Raw genomic sequence first — 13,950 nt, 5'->3', positions numbered from 1 at the left:
GAAGAGCAGTATACAAATTTGAATAATAATAATCTCTGGTGGGTTTATGCTCCTCCATCTAGCAACTTTCTCCTTTAGAAGTTCTTGTGGTTGTGCAAAGCAGACTTAAGGAAGTGGTCAGCAGGGCTGTGTTGAAACGCAGTTCTGCACAGCGTAAAAGCTGGATTGGTAGACAATGTGTGAATTAAGTGTATTTACTTGGTGAACATCATAATAATGTTGCAAGGGCGACACTAGTAGGTATTTTCACCTCTGACTGCTGAAAGTTGTAGTTTCTGAAATACAGTGGTACCTCAGGTTAAGTACTTAATTCGTTCCGGAGGTCTGTTCTTAACCTGAAACTGTTCTTAACCTGAAGCACTTTAGCTAATGGGGCCTACTGCTGCCCTGCGCCGCCGGAGCACAATTTCTGTTCTCATCCTGAAGCAAAGTTCTTAACCTGAAGCACTATTTCTGGGTTAGTGGAGTGTGTAACCTGAAGCGTATGTAACGTGAAGCGTATGTAACCTGAGGTACCACTGTACTTATACAGTGGTACCTCGGGTTACATATGCTTCAGGTTACAGACTCTGCTAACCCAGAAATAGTACCTCGGATTAAGAACTTTGCTTCAGGATGAGAACAGAAATCGTGCTCTGACGGCAGGAGGCCCCATCAGCTAAAGTGGTGCTTCAGGTTAAGAACAGTTTCAGGTTAAGAACGGACCTCCGGAACGAATTAAGTACTTAACCCGAGATACCACTGTATAAGCAGTAAGAGTTAGGAACTTCCCTTTTCTCCAAAATAAAAGCTACTCTTTTGTGACTGGTTCGCCACCTGCATGCAATAGCACATAATGTCCAAATATGTGCAAAGTTCTCCTGGTGAGAATTCTGGAGTTCTCCCTTCGTGCCAACAGAGCTCCCCACCTGTTTGGGCAGGAATGGTGTTTTAAGTGTTCTCTGAGTGGGCGGAGTTCGCTGGCATTAAACGGGAGCTCTCTAGATTGCACCTCCGCACGGGTTTGTGCCAAGGCTTCCCATGCCAAAGCAACTTTTATGAGAATGCCTGTTGAGATCAGATCTCCAGATGAGGGGTGGAAACATCTGCCGTCACTTTTGGGGGCACAGGCTGTACTACATCAAAGCCCGGAGCCTGCAAGCTTCAGGGTTTGAACTTTTGGTTCTAGCAAGTCCAGGTGTGACTTAACGGAGAGAGAGAAGTGTGGGACTCCGGGATGGGGGAAAGAAGCGGAGCCTTCTGGCAGGGCTGTGTGTTCTATCCCTCGTTGCTGCAACGATACAATTCAAAGCGGAAAAGTGGTTAAGGTTCACAGCCCTTAGGGGTGGGGATCCAGGGTCTTCCTCCTTTCCATGGCTAGCAAAGCCAAAATGAAATTGTGCACAGACTGCAAAATAAATTGTACAAAACATGAAACGACGCCAGTTTTATCCGTGTGCCTGATTTATATACAGGATGTGGTTTTCCTTGGTACATGTCTTTTTGCTTTTAGCGCAGAACGCATGCATTCCCTGGCGTTGGGTGATCATTGGAGGCTCGCTCCTGTACCCCAGACACTCCTTGTTCCACATTCCACTTTGGGTAAACCTTCAAATGCCAGTGACTGGTATCCAAGTACTGAAGAAATGAATCTATGCTGCCAATTGTCATAGTAGACCAGTATAAAGTAAGCAGCACATAAGTGTCACACAAAACACTAGTTGAATGTATGTAAATACACCAAAATCTTGAGGGAGAATTTCCTGAAGAAAGAAATTAAATATTGTAGCTTAATCTAAGAAGAAATGTAACATATGGACTTGAATGTTTATAGATAATATCAAAACCGTGAGAGAGAATTTATTGAAGAAGCCCGAGACTTCATGGGCGAAACAAGTGACAAACGTCGGCACCCTGTTTAACTCTTGTGCGTAACATCACCGACACTTCGTTTGATCCAACTTACCTTTGTTGATATCTACAGGAGTGTGGCTAAAGGAACGTTCAGAGACTTATCTTCCTTTTGGACACAACTTGAGTTTTCTGTTTGTGGCTTCTGTAGTAGATCTTGTACATAGCTCTCTCAATTTTTGGATTATTCATATAAGATTTAGAACGTAGAATGGTTTTTTAGTGTTTTGTGTGCTGCTTACTTTATACTAGTGACTGGTATCCAGCTGGCACTTCAAAATAAACATGGGTTTTGTTATAGTGCCAAATATACCACCCTCTGTATTCTGACAGGAGGTGGCAGTTCCTAATACAAGCTGTGTTGAGAGCCAATGCAGGTGGATTGTTCCAAGTGGTAAGCTGTAGGTGCAACCTCCTGTTGCTTAAAAGTACCCTCCGTTGCTGAACGCCGTTCAGAATTGCCCTCAACCCACAAAGAGGCAAAGTGCGGACGACCATTGGGGCTCTCTAAGCCCCCATCTGCAAAGGGGTTTGGGTGCACATGACAGCTGACACTTCGATGATCCTGATCCACAGAATTTGGGAAGCGAACCTACGGGGTTATCTGGTCTTGCTGCTTGCCCAGAGAGAGGATTGTCTACTTGCTGCTACGTCTTCTCAGCTGCTCAGTGAAAGCAGGAGATGGGCACAGCCTCCCTCTGTCATTCCATCTGCTTCTGCTGCTATTGCAGTTCTCCCAGCTTCAGTCCCGATCCTGTACGGAAGAAAGCCTAGCCTGCAGGCTGCCTATACCGCTGGTGCACTTGCTTTAGCTTCTGTTTCACAGTCAACAGGGGTGCAGAACGGCACCATCTCTGTACGTCGGGGGCGTATTTGATGCCTGGGTTAAGAGCTGGCTTCCCTAGGAAGCAGCTATGGTAACTTTCTTCCCAATATCGGAACAGGTGGGCTGTTGGGCCAACTGGCATTTTTCTCCGATGTTGAACCTGCTGGGCTTTGGCGGGGGCAGAGGGGTGGCAGTGGGCTTGCATTTTTTCAAACCACGCCCTGCTCTTCTGTCCTTAGTAACAGCCTGATCTGCAGGGAGCTGCTGCTTTCCATGATTTTAAAGTTGGACCTGCAGATCAAGCTGCTCTTAGAAAGATGCAGGCAAGGCCTGTCCTGCTTCTGGTGAGCTAGCGACCCCCCAAAGTGGTGGCGAGACTGATTTTTTGGGGGTGGGGGTGATAAATCAGGTTGGTTGTTATTTGCACACAATCTCCTTCCTACATTGTGGGGTGGGGTGGGGGGTGGAAATGTGCAATTGCCACATCGCACAAGATAATAAAAAGAGATTTGGAAGCAATGCGTGTCGGTTTGTTTTCTTCATTAATGTTAAATTGTTTTTGCGGCACTTCCCCCGTGGAAGGCGATTGCGTTATCACTTTTAACGCTTGAGGCTCCCGATGTAATGTGTGGCGCAGCAGTTGCCAGCAGGTTGCCTGCATCTTCCCAGGTTTCCACAGGCCTCTGCTGATGAAATTAGGTTTCAAAGCAGCATTGTCTGTAGTCAATAGAATCTTTGGCGGTGTGTAAGAATGGTGTCCGCAATAGTTTTTTCTGCCCATTAGTCCAAAAGCAATCCCTGCCAGTGATGCTGTCCACTGCAAGCAACGGCTTATAAATTACTAAAATGAGAATTGTTCCAACAATTTTTTTGTCATATTATTACAGGAATTTCCATGTTAAATAAATAACAGACTCTGGGAAATTTATAAGCCATTGCCTGCACGGTTGTCCTCTTCCTCCCCCCCAAACTCTTATTTGCAGTTCCTGAGTTTAGTGGAAGTGATGCTACCCTAAGGTAGCCTTCCTACCTTAGGAAGAAGGAAACATGGGAACCTGCCTTACACCTGGTCTATTTGTTCATCTAACTCAGCACAGTACTTTAATGGGCAGTGGGATGCGGGTGGCGCTGTGGTCTAAACCACCGGGCCTCTTGGACTTGCTGATCAGAAGGTCGGCAGTTCGAATCCCTGCGACTGGATGAGCTCTCTTAACTCTGTCCCAGCTCCTGCCAACCTAGCAATTTGAAAGCATACTAGTGCAAGTAGATAAATGGGTTCCGCTGCGGCGGGAAGGTAAACAGTGTTTCCATGCGCTCTGGTTTCCATCACGGTGTTCCATTGTGCCAGAAGCGGTTTAGTCATGCTGGGCACATCAACCAGAAAGCTATCTGTGGACAAACTCTGGCTCCCTTGGCCTGAAAGCGAGATGAGCGCTGCAACCACATTGTTGTTTAGTCATTTAGTCGTGTCCGACTCTTTGTGACCCCATGGACCAGAGCACGACAGGCACTCCTGTCTTCCACTGCCTCCCACAGTTTGGTCAAACTCATGCTGATAGCTTCGAGAACACTGTCCAACCATCTCATCCTCGGTCGTCCCCTTCTCCTTGTGCCCTCCATCTTTCTCAGCATCAGGGTCTTTTCCAGGGAGTCTTTCTCTTCTCATGAGGTGGCCAAAGTATCAGCTTCAGGATCTGTCCTTCCAGTGAGCACTCAGGGCTGATTTCCTTCAGAACAGATAGGTTTCATCTTCTTGCAGTCCATGGGACTCTCAAGAGTCTCCTCCAACACCATAATTCAAAACAATCAATTTTTCGGCGATCAGCCTTCTTTATGGTCTAGCTCTCACTTCCATACATCACTACTGGGAAAACCATAGCTTTAACTATACGGACAACCCCATAGTCGCCTTTGAATGGACTTAACCGTCGAGGGGTCCTTTACCTTCTCCAAAGTGTCAGGCAGAGAGATGCTCTGCCGCCAAACTGAGGCCCCTGGACTGGATGCCACCGTGGAAGGGAGATAGTGTTCCTGCACTCGGGTCCTATTTGTGGGTTTCCCACAGACATGTGGTTGGCCATGGTGAGCCCAGGATTCTGGAATAGGTGCCCACCTGATCTGGCAGGCTCTTAATTGTGTGCTTTAAAGCTGCCTGCCTGCCTGCCGCGAGAGGCTTGCTTTTCTTGTTGCATCAGGACCAAGACTTGGGCATCTGTATCTCTCCTGTGATGTCTCTGCTTTTTTTAAAAAAGCAGAGACATCTCCTTGCCAACAAAGGTCCGTATAGTTAAAGCTATGGTTTTCCCAGTAGTGATGTATGGAAGTGAGAGCTGGACCATAAAGAAGGCTGATCACCAAAGAATGGATGCTTTTGAATTCTGGTGCTGGAGGAGACTCTGGAGAGTCCCATGGACTGCAAGAAGATCAAACCTCTCCATTCTGAAGGAAATCAGCCCTGAGTGCTCACTGGAAGGACAGATCCTGAAGCTGAGGCTCCAATACTTTGGCCACCTCATGAGAAGAGAAAGACTCCCTGGAAAAGACCCTGATGCTGGGAAAGATGGAGGGCACAAGGAGAAGGGGACGACAGAGGAGGAGATGGTTGGACAGTGTTCTCAAAGCTACCAACAAGAGTTTGACCAAACTGCGGGAGGCAGTGGAAGACAGGAGTGCCTGGTGTGTTCTGGTCCAGGGGGTCACAAAGACCCGGACACAACTAAACAACAACAATCTCTCCTGTATCTTCATTCCAAATACTGAAGGGGAACATTGCAAGCCACATCATGTGCTCCTGACTGTAGCTACATTTTTCCGGTGGCAAGTTTTCTCTTTGTGGAAGTCGGAACCACAGTCAACTGCATGAAAGCCAAGGGGCGCCTTCTGTCTCTGCGGGCTGCATTAGGCTCAAGGCGAGTTCAGGTATCCTGCAAATCCTGGCCTGCCCCGGCAAACTCTGAGAAGCTGCTCGTGCCTGGGCTGAATAGCTGCGTGGGTGCAGTTCCTGGGTGCTCGCCAGCCTCTGAACAAAGAAACACAGGGCTTGAGGTACAAGGAAAAACAGACCTTAAGGGAACACGGTCTTCTGTCCTCTGTTGACTTGCTGAAGCTTGCTTCCCACTCTGCCCTTTTGGTACCTGGCAAGGTTGAAGCACCTGGCACATACACGACACACCCAAACGGCTGGGTGTGTAACAAGGGGAAGCTGTGTGCACAAAGGGAGAGGGAGGTTTGGCTGGGGAGGAACAGGCCCGACACTGCTTGGCTGCGAGGCTGCAGTTTTTATTTCCCATGAAATAAAAAATTAAGGTCTTTTACGCAGGTGGCGCTGTGGGTTAAACCACAGAGCCTAGGACTTGCCGATCAGAAGGTCGGCGGTTCGAATCCCCACGACAGGGTGAGCTCCCGTTGCTCGGTCCCTGCTCCTGCCAACCTAGCAGTTCAAAAGCACATCGAAGTGCAAGTAGATAATTAGGTACCACTCCGGCGGGAAGGTAAACGGTGTTTCCGTGCGCTGCTCTGGTTCGCCAGAAGCGGCTTAGTCATGCTGGCCACATGACCCGGAAGCTGTATGCTGGCTCCCTCAGCCAATAAAGCAAGATGAGCACCGCAGCCCCAGAGTCGGGCACAACTGGACCTAATGGTCAGGGGTCCCTTTACCTTTACATATATAAAATGTTCATGGATTTGCCAGGCAAACACATACATAAATGTATGGGTCACATGTCTGAGGCAGCACAGGAGGGCAGTCCTGGAGCCATTTTGGCTCCCAAACTGACCAAATGATTTCTCTGCAAGGTCAAGGAAAATGGAAAAGCCTCCCCATTGTCTTTTCCTTCACAAATTCTGTCTTAAGGGTATGTCTATGAATAGGGTGAGCCTTGACCTGGCTCAGGAACTAAGTATTTGTCACTACAAAAGACCGGCCAGGCTCCCCAGGGTATCCAATCAAGTAAGCATTCACAGGTAACCTGCCACAGGAGACAAACGACGACAGGAGATAAACAAGGCACTCAGATTTCTGCTGTAGACCGCCCTTTCTGTGATGTAGGTATGATGTGTCTGGCGGATGGTCTTGGACTCCAGGGAGTGGGCACAACTGGGTTCTGGGTCCTCCTCCTTCTCCTGCGTGTGAAGGGGGCACCCTGTTGCAACAGTTCAATAAAGATCAGGCTTACGAGCTGCTTTGCTTCTCAATATTCTCTGGTTGGCCTCTGTTCTTTTCTCTGACCGATGGAGAACCTACAAAGGACTCTATAAGGGCTCTTGTGTCCCCCATAAGGGAATAAGGGCAGATTTCCGTTTATTACTCCCAAGGGAAGAGCCTAGTTAAAGCAAAGACAGACCTCTGTGCCAGAGCTTGGGAATGATAGGAAGCTGCCTTATATTGTCAGACTGTTGGGTCTATTTGGCTTAGTATTGTCTTCACGGACTGGCAGCAGCTCTGCAGGCAAGGATCTCCCAACCCTATCTGGGGATACAGAGGATTGAACCTGCATGCAAAACAGTTGCTCTGAGCCATGGGCCTTCCCTTGTTGACAGCCAGACATCAAGAGTGCTGGGCTAGGAGGAATAATGGTTTGACATGATAAACTCCCTGTTGTTTTGTAGCCATTTCCTAGACTGTCCGTAGTCAGGGATGATGAGAGCTGGAGTCCCATGGCATTGGGAGGGCCATGCTATAAGCTACCCTGTAAGAGGTAAAGGGACCCCTGACCATTAGGTCCAGTCGTGGCCGACTCTGGGGTTGTGGCGCTCATCTCGCTTTACTGGCCGAGGGAGCCGACGTGCAGCTTCCGGGTCTTGTGGCCAGCATGACTAAGCCGCTTCTGGCGAAACCAGAGCAGCGCACGGAAACGCCGTTTACCTTCCCGCCAGAGCGGTACCTATTTATCTACTTGCGCTTTGATGTCCTTTCAAACTGCTAGGTTGGGAGGAGCAGGGACTGAGCAATGGGAGCTCACCCCGTCTTGGGGATTCGAACCGCCGACCTTCTGATCGGCAAGTCCTAGGCTCTGTGGTTTGAGTGTCGTACAAAACAAAACAAACACATTCTGGCAATGCAGTTATTGTGCCTTTGGCAATTGTGTGACTGTCGCCCAGAAACGGGGATTAGCTGTTGATTTGTGTTGAAATACTCAGAAGAAGAACAAAAGCTCACATGGATAGTTTTACATAAACCATAAAACTGATGCAAAATCTGCTGCCGGAGAACAATCGCATGGGGTTTTGCCTCATTTAAGTGTCGCCCAATCCCATGCACGTTTGCTCCGAATTATATCCCGCCCCCTGACAGCAAGAGGACTTATTCACAAGCTAAATTAATCTCCCAAACAGCGCTGTGTGGCTTTCCAAACAACATTCAGGAATTTATTGCCCCTCCTAGCAGTGACTCACTACAATTTGCCTTGTGTACAGCTGCAATGGGCATAAAGAATTTCAGTGATCGAGCTGAAACTCAACCCTTCTCATTTTAGAAATCTGGAGTCTCATGCAAATTCTGAAGACAAGGAAAGATTTGCAGGATCAGGCCAGCGACCCATCTAGGGCAGTATCCTGTTCTCACAGTGGCCAACCAGAGGCCTGTGGAAAGCCTGCAAGCAGGACTCTGATACAACAGCCCTTCCCCCTTCTGCAGTTTCCAGATACTGATATTCAGAAGCCTAACAGCTCCCACTGCTAATGCAAAGCATAACCGTTGTGACTAGTAGCCATTGATAGCAAAAGATCCTCCATGAATTTCTCTAACCCTCCTTTAAAGCCATCCAAGAGGACTTGGGGGACGGGGCGGGCTGATGTGGGGGACTCCCTGGTCCTGAATGGGGTAACTGTGCCCCTGAAGGACCAGGTGCGAAACCTGGGAGTCATGTTGGACTCACAGCTGTCCATGGAGGCGCAGGTCAATTCTGTGTCCAGGGCAGCTGTCCCCCAGCTCCACCTGGTATGCAGGATGAGGCCCTACCTGCCCGCAGACGGTCTCGCCAGAGTGGTGCATGCTCTGGTTATCTCCCGCTTGGACTACTGCCATGCGCTCTACGTGGGGCTACCTTTGAAGGTGACCCGGAAACTACAACTAATCCAGAATGCAGCAGCTTAACTGGTGACTGAGGGCAGCCGCCGAGACCACATAACACCTGTCTTGAAAGACCTACATTGGCTCCCAGTACGTTTCCGAGCACAATTCAAAGTGTTAGTGCTGTCCTTTAAAGCCCTAAACGGCCTTGGCCCAGTATACCTGAAGGAGCATCTCCACCCCCATCGTTCTGCCCGGACGCTGAGGTCCAGCGCCAAGGGCCTTCTGGCGGTTCCCTCATTGCGAGAAGCAAAGCTACAGGGAACCAGGGAGAGGGCCTTCTCGGTAGTGGCGCCCGCCCTGAGGAATGCCCTCCCATCAGATGTCAAACAACCACCTGACATTCAGAAGACATCTTAAGGCAGCCCTGTTCAGGGAAGTTTTTAATGTGTGACATTTTAGTGTATTTTTTGTCTCTGTGGAAGCCGCCCAGAGTGGCTGGGGGCGGGGTACGAATAATAAATTATTATTATTATCCAGTTTGGCAGCCATCACTACCTCTTTAACTAGGCATGGACAGACTTTTTTGTCTGTCCTTAATCTTAGGCCCATCCAGTGAAACTGGATCTTGCGAGGGTGATGGCAGCTGGCAGGCTGGAAGAGGGGAGGTTTGTAGCTTCAGTGTTTTGGGACACTGTCTTCTAAGGAAGTTTGAGGGCAGGCTGCTGCTGCCCTCTTCTGGCAAAAACTTCACACAACCTAGCAAAAAGCTGGGCAACAGGTGAGGCAGAGATGCTCTCTAGATCAGGGGCAGATGACCTAAGGCCCGGGGGCCGGATGCGCCCAATCACCTTCTCAATCCAGCCCACGGATTGTCCGGGAATCAGCGTGTTTTTACATGAGTAGAATATGTCCTTTTATTTAAAATGCATCTCTGGGTTATTTGTGGGGCCTGCCTAGTGTTTTTAAATGAGCAGAATGTGTCCTTTTATTGATTTATTTTTTAAATGATATTTATTGAAAAAAGAATTTTTAAAATCACAAAGAAAAGAAAAAAGACAAAATTACAGGGGGAAAAAGACAAAAACAGCAATAAAAAAGAAAAAACAAAACCATCATTTTCTATAAAACCATCATTTTCAGAATGTGTCCTTTTATTTAAAATGCACCTCTGGGTTATTTGTGGGGCATAGGAATTCGTCCCCCCCCCCAAAAAAAAATATAGTCCGGCCCCCCACATGGTCTGAGGGACGGTAGATCGGCCCATGGCTGAAAAAGGTTGCTGACCCCTGTTCTAGATCAGGCTTCCTCAACCTCGGCCCTCCAGATGTTTTGGACTACAATTCCCATCATCCCTGACCACTGGTCCTGCTAGCTAGGGATCATGGGAGTTGCAAGCCAAAAACATCTGGCGGGCCGAGGTTAAGGAAGCTTGTTCTAGGTCTACCCCCTAACGTTAACTCTGAGCTGTGACGTTTAGCTAAGGATTAGATCCCAGATTGCATCTGTAGAAATCTAGTCCTTGGCTGGAAGGGAACTGCAGCCCTCCCTGCCCATTTTCACTTCCAGCTCAGGGAAAACCCACTTCCTTTTCAGGCCCGTCTGTTTCCTGCAACAGCAATGATGTTTCCTTTCTCACCGGCTTGTTTCTTTCCTTACTGCTGCCTTCCATCTTCTCTGTACACAATTTATGTGGTAAATGCAAGCCACAGATACATTTGCTGAAAGGTAACCTGCCTAGGATTATTGGGAGAGGGTAAACTTCAGAGGCGGCAGTAATTGGGAGGGCAGATTATCAGCTGAAATCTCAGGTCCTGGAAAGCAGGCATCCGCTTTGGTTTTCCTGCTTCTGTGGTGTGAAGTGGGTGGGGGAACATCTATGTTGTCTACAGGGGACATTTGATTTCAAAATATCTCTTCCGCTTTCTGAAGAACACTAGGCGAGCATCATTAACATGAATAAACCAAAGGTCCACAAGGCATTAGAGTCTCATGACGCCAGAATTACCGACACCCAAACGTGTGCAAAAAGAAAATTTGAAAGTGCAGGATTGTCAATACCATAAACTGGGTCTATTATAGTTTCACTGCCATGGCCCTTCATCCAAGATATCCCAGGAAATCTAGTTTGGCGCAGGTAATAATTCTACATTAGAGTTCTCTGTTTCCCTTCCGAATTCAAGTTACATGAAAGGAGATTTCCACCAAGCATCTGGAAGAACTTTCTGACAGAGCTGTTTGACAGTATAACAGACTCCCACAAGAAGTGATGGACTGTCCTTCCTTGGCGGTTTTTAAGCAGAGGTTGGTTGGGCAGATAGATGCCAGTCACTGTGATTCCTGCAATGCATGGGTCATGGGTAGGCAAACTAAGGCCCGGGGGCTGGATCCGGCCCAATCGCCTTCTAAATCTGGCCCGCGGAGTGTCTGGGAATCAGCGTGTTTTTACATGAGTAGAATGTGCCCTTTTACTTAAAATGCTTCTCTGGGTTATTTGTGGGGCCTGCCTGGTGTTTTTACATGAGTAGAATGTGTGCTTTTATTTAAAATGCATCTCTGGGTTATTTGTGGGGCATAGGAATTTGTTCATTTTTATTTTTTTTCAAAATATAGCCCGGCCCCCCTCAAGGTCTGAGGGACAGTGGACTGGCCCCCGGCTGAAAAAGTTTGCTGACCCCTGGCCTAGATGATTCTTGGGGTCCCTTCCCACCCTACAATTATATGATTCCACCCTTTCAACCCCAATCCTCAGTGTTGTTTATGGAAAAGGTGGAAGAGAAACAGAGGACATAAAGAGGGGCAGAGGCATTTTAAGAATTAAATCTGAGTGCCGTGGGTTCGGGTTGAAAGTGAGTTTGAAAATCTGAAGACTGGCTCTTTCATCTTCGGGGCAGTCAGGATACGGGCTCTTGCTTTCATGTCGAAGGTCTGCAATTAGCTACAAAGCCTCTCCTCAAGTGACCCTGGAGATTGAAGGCTGCCAAGCTGTGCATGTGAACTTGTAAATTGTGCTTGTGACGATGCAGTCACGGCTATAAGGAAACTGCTTGCAGGGAGGTGAAACAAGGTGACCATTGTCTGCACGACAACTTTCGGTACACTAGCACACAACTGGAGAGGGACAAAGATACAGGCACCCGTACTAAGTGAGACACCTGCCACAGACGCTGCGTGGCCCCAGACAAGCCCACGATTGCTATGATTATGCTGTGGAAGAGTGGGCTGGGGTCACGTGGGCAGGTGGGGCAAAGAGCCCAAAACTGCACAGCTGACCACCTTCAAAACCGCTAGCCACCCTCCCCAGGCAGTACAGTGGTACCTCAGGTTAAGTACTTAATTCGTTCTGGAGGTCCGTTCTTAACCTGAAACTGTTCTTAACCTGAAGCACCACTTTAGCTAATGGGGCCTCCTGCTGCTCCCACGCCACTGGAGCACGATTTCTGTTCTCATCCTGAAGCAAAGTTCTTAACCTGAAGCACTATTTCTGGGTTAGCAGAGTCTGTAACCTGAAGTGTATGTAACCTGAAGCGTATGTAACCCGAGGTACCACTGTACTAGTGGGCTGGAACAAAAGCAAAAACACAATGGGACTCTTTATGTTATTTCTCCTTCCTTTAGAGTTTTCCTACATTTCTGGTATTTTCTTTGGCTTAATCCAACAACCCCTGAGGAGGGTTAATTTTTTTTTTTTACTTTTTACAATGCTGTTAAGTATAAGAAGCAAACCAACAGAAGCATTGCCAAGTTAAACGTGAGTGGCACAAGGTTTGTTTTTTTTCCTTTCTTTTCAAAAATTTAATAACACTGCAATCATAGAACGCATCCCCGAGGCGAAATTTATGCAACACCCTGCTCCCACCCACCCCAGCCCTGTCAACGACTTTCAGCGAGGGGAAGGGAGGTGTCTGCACAAATGACTGCAAGAATGAGTCTTCTTCCTATGGGAATGGGTGGGTTGCGACTCTGCCACCACCCACCCTGCCAGGCAAGGGTATACAGGCACCCCCCCGCATTTATGCACGCTCAATATATGTGTGATCACATATATGCACTGAACGCAGAACTGACCTGAAAACGCCACAAAAAAGTCGTGGAAAGGGGCAAGAAGAAAGGGGTACTTGCAGGCTTTTTCAATGTGTTTCGTGTTTTTCGCTCTATAGGACGCACTTTTTCCCCTCCAAAAATTAAGGGGAAATGTGTGTGCGTCCTATGGAGCGAATGCAGGCTCCTTGGCTTCAGCGATAGCAATGCGAAGCCTCCGAAGCGCAGAGGGAGCGCTCCCTCCGCGCTCTGGAGGCTTTGTGTTGCTTTTGCTGAAGCCTGGAGAGAGGCGTCGGTGCGTACCGACCCCTCTCGCTTTTCAGGCTTCAGGGATAGCCCCCTGAAGCCTTCGGAGCGCAGCGCGAGTTCCCGCTGCGTTCTGGAGGCTTCAGGTTCCTTTCGCTGAAACAGGAGAGACTTGCTCTCCTGGCTTCAGCAAAAGGAACCCGAAGCCTGAGGAGTGCAGCGGGAACTTGTGCTGCGCTCCGAAGGCTTCAGGGATAGCTGCACACAGCCCCTCCAGCAGGGAGAGGTTGCATGCAGCTAAAGAGGAAGCCAAAACAGCGAGTGGGATCCATCCCACTCGCTGTCTTGGCTTGTGCCATAGCCGCATGCAACCCCTCCTGCTCTTTGGGGCTGGGGAGGAAAAGATTTTTTCCCCTTTATTTCCCCCTCTAAAAACTAGGTGCGCCTTATGGAGTGAAAAATACGGTACGTGATTTCACTTATTAAAGGCGTGATGCCTCAGAACGTAACCCCCACGTTATGGGGGTTATGTCTTTGCAACGGCCCCTTGTCTCTAGATTATCTGGCCACCATTGAAGGCCTGGCAAACCCCTGATGGGAAGTTTTCCTTCTGCACATGAGTCTGGCAAACTGCTCTGAGCTGAAACATTCCTTCCTAGAATGTTTAGTTCACATTGAGTTCATGGAACATTGTACCCTGACCTGTTCTTAATGCATAGTTGACCACATCTACAGAATGCGATGGTCATGCTCTTTTAAGTCTTGCTATATCAATCACTAGTAATTGTTTAATATGAGGTCTTCACGCCTGTCCAATTCTGTGTTCCTTTTCCCAACCTTTAATCTATTGATGATTAATGCCTATATGCAACCCTATATGCAACCCTTGCATTGTACTTGTGTTAACCAATCAGCAACAAGCACATATGTGGCAATG

The 13,950-nt window shown here is 48.3% G+C and overlaps 1 long non-coding RNA gene across 1 annotated transcript; it reads left to right on the top strand.

Moving 5' to 3' along the window:
- The first annotated feature begins 642 nt into the window (after positions 1–642).
- Positions 643–3,235, top strand: LOC309537011. The gene is made up of 2 exons (XR_014221747.1): positions 643–1,614; positions 2,157–3,235. It is a non-coding gene; the product is annotated as an uncharacterized lncRNA (long non-coding RNA).
- Positions 3,236–13,950: the final 10,715 nt, after the last annotated feature.

Source organism: Podarcis vaucheri (assembly GCF_965113315.1).
Source record: "Podarcis vaucheri genome assembly, chromosome: 7".
Classification (NCBI taxonomy): Eukaryota; Metazoa; Chordata; class Lepidosauria; order Squamata; family Lacertidae; genus Podarcis; species Podarcis vaucheri.
The sequence above is the reverse complement of the archived record's forward strand: the minus strand, read 5'-3'. Positions and strand labels throughout refer to the sequence as shown.